Raw genomic sequence first — 9,881 nt, 5'->3', positions numbered from 1 at the left:
ATTCTTTTTTCCCTCTACGTGGAGGGGCCCTCGTCTTGACCCTGGCGCTTGGCCTTACCTTTGCCACAGCCTCCATTGAAGCGCGGTGGGAACGGCGCTTGCTAGAGGTGTTGGATGAAGGTCCACGGTCTTAGGCCATTAGGGCTGGGACTCCGGTCGCTACTGTGTGTGTCTTGGTTCGGTCTGAGCCACGCGAATATAGGCGGTCGGTGCAGAGCGGTCGCTGAGTCAAGATGAGGTGCCATTGTGGCCTCCTATGCCGCACTCGGTGATTGTAGCGGCGATCAGGTGGAGCGACCCATCTGCCGTGTCTTTGTTCCCCTAGCGGAGAGCAAGGACGCGAGTCGGCATCGCGATATGGAGCACTCCGCTTGTTGAACGGCAGCGGTCTCCACTAGTGCTCGGAGGTTCTAGTGGATCACCTATTCACGAGGGTCGTTCGGCTTGGACAGGCCACACAGAAGCATTGCCATGGTGGTGATGTTCTGGTTCCCCTGTCCATGGTGTTGTGCTAGACCTAACGGGTGCACCCCCAGGTGCCGCTCACCGGTCTATGCGCGTGGGGCGCAGTGTGGTGCACCGGGCGTGTCGGCGCAGTTGGTGGCTGATGCAGCCACCGTTGTCGTAGTTCCTCCCCATGCTCGAGTGTGAGCTTCGGGGTCTCCACGTGAGGGCCCGGAGAGGTGTGGGTATGAAAGGACTCCACTTTTGCCGATGGGTGTCCCAGAGGGTCCACCATGGCACACTCCTAGGACGGACAGTGGCTAGGTGCCATGTCACCGATGCTGGAGCCATCACTCTCACCATCGTCATCCATGAGGTCGAGGAAATAGGTGGGAGCATAGCTCGACATTCCCACGAACTCAGATGTGAGAGGGGGCGGCGCAGGCATCCTTCAGAGCCCTCGGGCATATGCGTCCGTAGAAGACGCGAGGCCATAGGGGAACCGGGCGTACGGTGGTTGCGTTGGGGACAACAGGGTTCCACTAGGTAATCGGTGGAAGATAAAGAATAGTAAGTAAATAACAGCGTGTATATTACTCACAGCGGGGTTTGAGCAAAGAGTTTGCTCGGAAAGAAGCGCAGATGCCGCGTCATCGAAGCCATGCGTCCCAGAGTTGATGGAGGGTGCTCCTCCAATGGGTGTCGGGACATGAGCCTGCATGAGGAGATGTAGCACGCCGAGCCGATCGGTGATGAAGTTTAGGCTTCCGAAGAGGAAGGCCTAGGATGGCTCGAAGACGGGTGGAGCCCGCATCCTAGCGGGTGAGAGTGCGGGAAACTCCAGCGAGCCGAAGCGAATTGTATCGCCCGAGCCCGCCACGGTGAGGGTGGTGGAAAAGTGGACCATCCGTTGACAAAAAAGTGTTGAATGTACAATGTCTTCCCCATGGACAACGCCAACTATCGGTGCAGAAAGTGAGCAACTAGTGAATATTTGTAGTTTTGCTGTACGTTGTGATCGGAGGTGGCCTAGCACTCAATGACATAGGATTTATACTGGTTCGGGCAACATGCCCTACGTCCAGTCAGGGTTGGTCAGTGACTTTATTCCTGAGCCCAGGTGCTCAAGGTTTGCAATGGGGTAACAAACAAGAAGGAGAAAGATGGGGTGTGCAAGAGGTCCAGTCGGCTCTGGTCGGAAGGGCCAAGAGTGACAGGAACTTCATTATGAGCTAAGTGTTCAAGCGGGTGCTTGAGGTCTAAACCTGGCGGTTCTATGGTTGTGAGCTATCGATCTAAGCAACTCTGATCAACTGGGATCGGTCCCCTATGTTGGAGGAAGCGCACCCTTTTTTATAGATAAAGGGGACGGCTTTACAAGTGAGAGGGAAATGGTGCGTATGCTACTGAGCCTTGTTGTCCACACCTACCGAGCCTTGTTGCCCACACTGGCAGGTACCAGATAAAGGTAGGCGCCTACAACACTATTGATGTCACCATAGAATGTCAGATGCATACGGGAGGTCGTGCTACCTTTTTTAGGGATGGTGGACGTCGGTACCTGCAAATATTGTTTGATGCCTAGAGGCATGTGAGGAGTCTCGCTATGTTCACCCGGTACGGTAAATCCTTGCGCCCATACCGCTATTGATGCCCAGAGGCATGTTATCAACAGAATATCATCGGTAGTCCACCGAGGGGTATCCTACGATGGTAGATTTGTTGGTGGGGGTGCGCGTAATCAGGAACCGGATGGTAACACAAGATGTAGAGACAACGATTTAGACAGGTTCGGGCCATCTGATTGACATAATACCCTACGTCCTGTGTCTCTGGTGTATTGTATTAATCTATATGTAGATCCAATCTGATGGATCGTTATGGATCGTATCCACTAGGGGACCCCTGCCTCTCCTTATATAGTCTAGAGGAACAGGGTTATAAGTAAAGTATCCTATTTGGTACTATACAATGTCTTGCGGTGCATGCCGAGCAGCGCCGTGCACGCCTTGATCTTGTGGGCTGGGCCACCTCCGATGGTGTGGCCCATGTCTTAGGGGCCATACCCCCACAGCTAGTCCCAGAGCCTGATAGTAGGTGACATAGTCACATGGTGCTAGGGTCAGAAAGTAGAAGACCAGCCGAGCAGGCAGCCAGTCCCCGGGCATAGCCTCGAGATAAGAACAAGCACATTCACCACAAGGTGAAGTGTGCCCACTTAGTCCCCGAGCCTACTAGAAGATGAAGAATGAATCTTGTAGTAGGGTCAAAGAAAAAGAAGTCTGAAAGCTTACCGACGTCATCCAACATGTGCGTATCAAGACCCCAGACGTGCTACCCAAGATTAGCACCCTGATCCGAATAGCATGGACCAGCTTGATAGCACATCGATGATACATAGCAAGATCCAAGCACTAAGGAGTCCCCGGCATAGTCGGCGATGTCCGACTACCCAGGGAGATCCCGATGTAGCTGGCGATGGCCGAGCACCGAGGAGCGAGGAGTCCCCAGCGTCGCTGGCGATGACAGAGCACCGAGGAGTGAGGAGTCCCCGGTGTCACTGGCGATGAACAAGCACCGAGGAGCGAGGAGTCTCCGGTGTCGCTGGCGATGTCCAAGCACCGAGGAGTTCCTGGCGAAGCTAGCGATGTCCGAGCTCCGAGGAGTGAGAAGTCCTCTGTAACACCTCGAGTGTTTAAATATTAAAATCTGACATGTCATCATATGCATTGCAAAGCATTTGGCATTTGGTGAAAACTTTGATATGCATTTACTAAAACAAGTTTACATTTGTGTAATGAGTGTTGAATTGTATTGTTTGACTCAAGTTCAAAGTTTGTTTGGGTTTTGAATTTTTCGAGAAAACCCCGCTTTTCAGCATTTAAATCCTACCCTAAAAATCCATTTCAAAATTTAAGCATATTTTGGGGTTGAGCCCAAAAGCAAAAGTGTAGAGCTTGGCAAGTTATACAAAGTTTGTTTTTGGAGTTTTTCAATTTGTTTAGAAAAATTTCGAGTAATTCAAAAAGGCGTAATTTGTTAAATTTCCCTATTCAAATTCAAAAGTTCATTTCAAAATCTAGACTGAATTAGGAGATGGTTATAAAAGCAAAGTTGTAGAACTTTTGATTTTGAACAACTTTTGTTTTTGGAGATTTTTGAGTTGTTATGAAAATTTGAGAGTAATTTATGAATTTTGGCGAATGGTAAACTTGTAAATACTGTGAACAGTGTTCACCGCCGTAGCTACATGGCCGGCGACCTTCTTCGGCGTTCCAGGCGCGTCATGGTCGTCCTTGGCATCACGCTGGCGCGGAAACAGCTCCATCATGGCTTCCTTGAGCTTCTGAGCCACGCTATAAGTACCAAAACGCCGTCGTCGTCGTTTTCTTCTTCCTCTGTTTTCATCGCCGCCGTCGTTGTCATCGCTCCGGCGAGCTCGCATCACCTCCCTAGCACCGTTGCTGTCTCGGTAAAGGCTGTTCCAGTTCCGTCTTTCTCTTGCGCATCCACCTAGCCAACTGTGGTCGACTGATTTCGCCGAGAATCCGCTGTCCGCGTCCTTCTTCCTCGTGGCCAGCAACTTCACCACCGCGGGCGTGTCGTCGTGGCCAGGGCTCTCCGGTGAGCCGTTGCCCATGATTAGTGTACCTACGGCTTCATCTTGATGTTGTAGTGCTTAATCCTATGTTGCTTGCTCGTTTTGATCACTACAGTCGCCGGTTCTTCCTCACCGACGATCTCTGCTCCGCCGTGATCACCATGATCGTCGTTACGCCTCTCCGTTGTTTCTCCGACCTCGCTCCTTGCTCCAACACGTTCGGGGTGAGCCACTGGTGCTTCCTAGATCCCTTGTTTGAGCTTTACCGGCCTGTAGTCGCTGGCGTAGTACTGCCGAGGCACCGTGTCCGCCATGGTCGACGTTGAGCTAGAATTGAGTCATAATCGGTACATCTAAGTACGTCTATAGGTGCGCTTAGTAGTGTAGAACATGTTAGTACCCTTGCTGTCGCCGGTGATCTCACCATCGGCGAGGAATCGCTGGTCAGAGCCGTCGCTGCCATGGTCAACGTCGGAGGTTAGGGATGACAGGTGGGGTCGGGTTGTCAGTGACTCAGCGTTCAAATGGATTTTTTCTATTTTCAGATTTGAATGAATAGTGTCTAGTTTTTGTTATTTTTGTGTAGATTTATTTAGAGCTCCAAAAATTATGAAAATTTTTGTGTGACTTCTCTGTGATGTAAAGTATTTAAGAAAAATATGAAATAATGTTTTTCAGTATTTTTAAATGTGATAAAAATTGCTCAATTTATTAATAAATGGATTTCCATGATTTTTCTAGGCTTATTTAATTGTCCAAAAATTATGAAATTTGTTTTGTCACTTACTTATCATGTAATGAACATGTACTAAAATTTTGAGTTCAATTAGAATAAGTTGATTTATTTCATAATTTTGAATTAAATAATTAATTCATAAAAGCAAATAGTAACCTTTAATGATTTAGGTTTTGTTTGAAATTTTGGATTGAGTGATGACCTTGGGTCATTAGTTGATAATGATCCTTGGCAATTGATGTATGTGTTATGAAAAAGATTTAGTTTGTTTGACTTGCAACTGTACCGCGAAGGAAAGTTGTATTCAAATTGTTAATTTTTCGTATCCATCATCGAGCATCATATTTCGTATTCTGCATCATGTTAAACATGGCATTGTTATTACATGTAGTGAACAAAGGTGAAAACGTGGTAGTTAATCAAGCTGTTGAGGAGGTTAATCCGTCTGTTGAGGTCGGATCAAATACTTGTGTAACGTCGCAGGAACCAGACTTTTCCGTCAACGAAGGCAAGCCCCTGATGCATACAACCCTACCTTGTGTTTTACAAATTAATTTCACTTTTGCTTTCCGTTACTGCATTAAGTGATTAGGAGTTAAGTAAAAGCCTAATTGGTGCATTACCACCCTTGTTATTCCATATTTACCATATTACCAGTTTTAAACTCGTATATGCCTAGTTTTGCTTAGCTATGCGTAGAACGATGAAAGTCGGGTGACTACCTGCCACCTGCAAGTTTTAAATGGAACATTGGTTAATTATGTTAGCATGTGATATGGGAATGTGGAGTAATAAATCTAGACCGGGCGGACTCGGTGTGTGTGAGCCACAAGACATGGAGGTCTTATGAGCGGGGTCTTTCCGTCTGTGTTGATTAAGGCACGTCCATTGTTGAATTGCATGAGGTGAGAATTTGTAGTACTAACCACATACTTCGGTAAGCCTTTACTCGGCTATTCTATTATGAGAATGGCTACTCACGCACTGGGAGTGGAGAGATGGCGGGAATAGCGTGTACCCACATGGCCATGGGCTAGAATGGTGGAGTACTATATTCTCGGGTGGCGCAGACCCGTTCTTGTTTTAGAGGATCCGAGGGTAGGTTGGTATATGTAGGTCGGGGACCTGCATATGTCGTGTGGTCTGGAATCCCCAGCTGGGTTTATAATCGGTTCAAATCGTCGTTGCTCCTCGATTATGGAGACTCAACTCACTGTTCATCATCGTAGTATTAGTAACTAGAACTTGAATAAGGCTTGTGAAGGTGTTGGATATGAAGTTTCATGATCTCAGTGCGGATCGTGTCAGCTTTGTATATAATTCTTAAGAAGTTTTCTATATAATGAATGTTGTTAAAAGAGCTTTTATGCAAAAGAACTTTGATCATTGTTAAAGCTATACCTTGAATCCCTGAGCCTGCATTCCTAAGTTATCAGTTAATATTTCGGTTAAGTCTTGTTGAGTACTTTTGTACTCAGGGTTCGTTGACCCTTGTTGCAGGTGAGCCTCATGAGCAGATCTGTTTTGGATCGTGCTGCATGACTATTGTTCGTTCTGACGATGAGAAGTAAATGTGTGATCCTTGGGCAGGATGTTTATTTTGTGTGTTATGTATATGTTAATTATGCCACTCCACTACTACTATGGTTTGTAATAATTATCGAACTTAGTTTGTAAGGTTTGAAACAACTGGTTTGTAAACTATGTTACCGTAAGACTTCCGCTGTTTGTTTTTACTCTGGTGTTGATATTTGAATAAATGTTGTAATACTGCAATGACTCTGTAACGTGATCCTGCTCGGAAATCGTGGATGATTCAGGGTTCTCCGAGGACACCCGACAGTCTTTTTAAGTTCATGGAAACATATGCATAGATGTCAAAGGTCGTCGGATAGTGACAGGTGCATGTGGGCCCTATAACTTAGGAGGTTCTGCCACATCCTCGGTGTTGCTGGCGATGACCGAGCACCGAGGAGCGAGGAGTCCCCAGCATCGCTGGTGATGACCGAGCACCAAGGAATGACGAGTCCCCGATGTCGCTTGCGATGACTGAGCACCGAGGAGCAAGGAGTCCCCAGCGTCACTGGTGATGACCGAGCACCGAGGAGCGAGGAGTCCCCGACATCATAGGCAATGTCCAAGCACCGAGGAGCGAGGAGTCCCTTGCGTCGCTCGCGATGACCGAGCACTGAGGAGCGAGGAGTCCCCGGCGTCGCTGGCGATGTCCAAGCATCGAGGAGCGAGGAGTCCCTGGCGTCGTTGGCGATGACCGAGCACCGAGGAGCGAGGAGTCCCCGGCGTCGCTGGTGATGTCCGAGCATCGAGGAGCGAGGAGTCCCCAGTGTCGCTGGTGATGATCGAGCACCGAGGAGCGAGGAGTCCCAGTGTCGCTGGCAATGTCCGAGCACCGAGGAGCGAGGAGTCTCCGGCATCATTGGCGATGACCGAGCACCGAGGAATGAGGAGTCCCCGACATCACCGGCAATGACCAAGCACCGAGGAGCGAGGAGTCCCTAGCGTCGCTGGCGATGATCGAGCACCAAGGAGCGAGGAGTCCCCGGCATAGGCGGCGATGTCCAAACACCGAGGAACGAGGAGTCCCCGGCATAGACGGCGAGGTCCAAGCATCGACATAGCTGATGACGTCCGTGCGATGAAGTATGCCCACTTAATCCTCGAGCACGAAGAATCCGAGCGCTGAGGAGTAACTGGCATAGCTGGCGATGAAGCACGAGTGGCGAACAGTCTGGTCAACTGGTCAGCGGTGAAGTGAGCATTGAGTAGAAGCGATTGGAGAATAGTCTGATCAACTGGTCGGCGATGGAGTCCATGAACCGAGCGGTCTGACCAGTTGATCGGTGGAGAAGCCCGAGCACCAGGTGATCCGATCACCTGGACGATGATCCTGCAATACAAACATGTAGAACGAGTAGTACATGATGTAAAAATAGATGAACTCTGGAGAAAAATCAGCAATGGTGATGAAACGGCGTATGCAGTTTGGCGATCAGTTGGCATGAAAATATATTTATGTTTAATATAAATTGCCTGAATAGTTAGTGTGTAGTTGAGTCTCTAGCCCTAGCTAGCCCATAGTCCATAACGTCGAGCACGGAGCCCGTGCACATGTAGGAGGAACAGGCGTGACCAAGGAGCCGCTGCCGACCACCCATAACACAGAGCGCGGAGCCCATAGCATGTGTAGGGAGGAGTCAGAGACAGGGCCGTCTCTAGAGGCGTCCGAGCATCAATGTGACTATTTGGGGGTTTGGAAAATTGTTTGGAGAGCAAACATGGAGAAAATAGTTCGGAGAAACATTATGGCGATATACGGAGATTTGGAGAATATTTAAAAGAATATTAAAGCGTGACTTAGCTTTAGACGGAGCTTCTGGTCGGCGACGTATGGTGTTATCTGGTTGGCGTTGACGGCGAGCACCTGGCGGGCGGTGAGTTGTTGGTGAAGACGACCTTGGAGGTGGTTCTGAGATCAGATCTACTGTCGCGGGGGCTAGTGTAGCCAGCGATGAATTATCGTCGTGGACCGACATGGATCTCCATGAGATTGACGATGAGAACACGTTGTTGATTTGAGGTCCATCTGGATCGCCATGGATCAAATGCACACCCCTACCTGGCATGCCAACTATCGACAAAATATCGTCGACAGTCCACCGAGGGGTATCCCACGATGGTAGATTTATCAGTGGGGGTGCGCGTAATCAGGAACTGGATGGTGACACAAGGCACAGAGACAGCGATTTAGATAGGTTCAGGTCATCTGATCGACGTAATACCCTACATTCTGTGTCTTTGGTGTATTGTATTGATCTGTATGTAGATCCGATCTGATGGATCATTATGGATCATATCCACTAGGGGACCCCTGCCTCTCCTTATATAGTCTGGAGGGACAGAGTTAAAAGTAAAGTATCCTATTTGGTACTATACAATGTCTTGTGGTGCACACCAAGCAGCGCCGTGCACGCCTTGATCTTGTAGGCTGGGCCACCTCCGATGGTGCGGCCCATGTCTTGGGGGCCATACCCCCACACACATGGAGGGTCTTACCGTATGGGAGTTTTAGCGGCCCCTACAATACTGTAGAGGGAGATGTCAGCGCCTACAATACTATTTGTGTCAGGGTGGCTATAGAGTACTATTCTGTGTAGGGTATGGTCCCTGGTACAGTGGTTTTGACTTGTGAGCCTTGCCTTGCCTTTCTCCGCACGTCCTCTGGTTCCTACCGAGCGGGTGTCCCCGGTTGGATGGCTCCAGTCGGCTCTGAGTGCGCCGGTTAGAGAAGAGCGGTGAGCAGGGTTCCTACGAGCCCTGGTCTGAGGGACATAGGGTCGGAGTCAGAAGTAGTGCTTTGGGCCAGGCCTTCCAATCAGAGAGGGCGTCCGAAGGCGGCTGGAGGCCGAAGCGAGTGCTCCGATCGGAGTGGTGGGTCGAAGGGGTCAACAAGCGGGCACCGCTCCTTTCGGTCCAGACCTTCTGGTCAGCGACTGGGCCGTCCTTCCAGCCTATTGTATTTAGACTCTTGGGCCAAGCCTTGACGCGGAAGCCAGTCCCCGAGGGACCCTGGGTTTATGAACCCGACACAACCACTTTCTTTCCTTTGCTACTAGAACCTTGCTCAATGCTCTCAACAATTAAGTCATTACATGATGTGGCTATATCAATCTTAACAACATTGTTAGTAGCATCACGTGGCTTATTTGGCAATAACTCATGAGAAAGAACAAGATTATCATGATTAACCTTTAGATTGGTGTACTCTTCTTTTAGCAAGTTGTAACTAGTGGTGAGCTCATTGTGTATCTCCTCAAGTTTATCATATTTTTCTCTAAGCTCCCTTATAGAGGTTTTGAGTTCCTTGAGTTTGGATGACACAATTTTGTTCTCTTCTCTAAGCTCATCATTAGCTATTTTGGCTATGTCATACTTTGCTAAGAGTGAGTCATTCACAAGTTTTAGCTTCTCATTTTTAGCTCATGTCTTTCTAATGATTTTAGTGTATTGGTTTAATAATTTGACAAGATCATCATAAGAAGGTGATTCAAATTCTTCATCACTATCACTACCATTCTCATCATC

Source organism: Miscanthus floridulus, chromosome 7 (genome assembly GCF_019320115.1).
Source record: "Miscanthus floridulus cultivar M001 chromosome 7, ASM1932011v1, whole genome shotgun sequence".
In the NCBI taxonomy this organism is placed as follows: Eukaryota; Viridiplantae; Streptophyta; class Magnoliopsida; order Poales; family Poaceae; genus Miscanthus; species Miscanthus floridulus.
The sequence above is the reverse complement of the archived record's forward strand: the minus strand, read 5'-3'. Positions refer to the sequence as shown.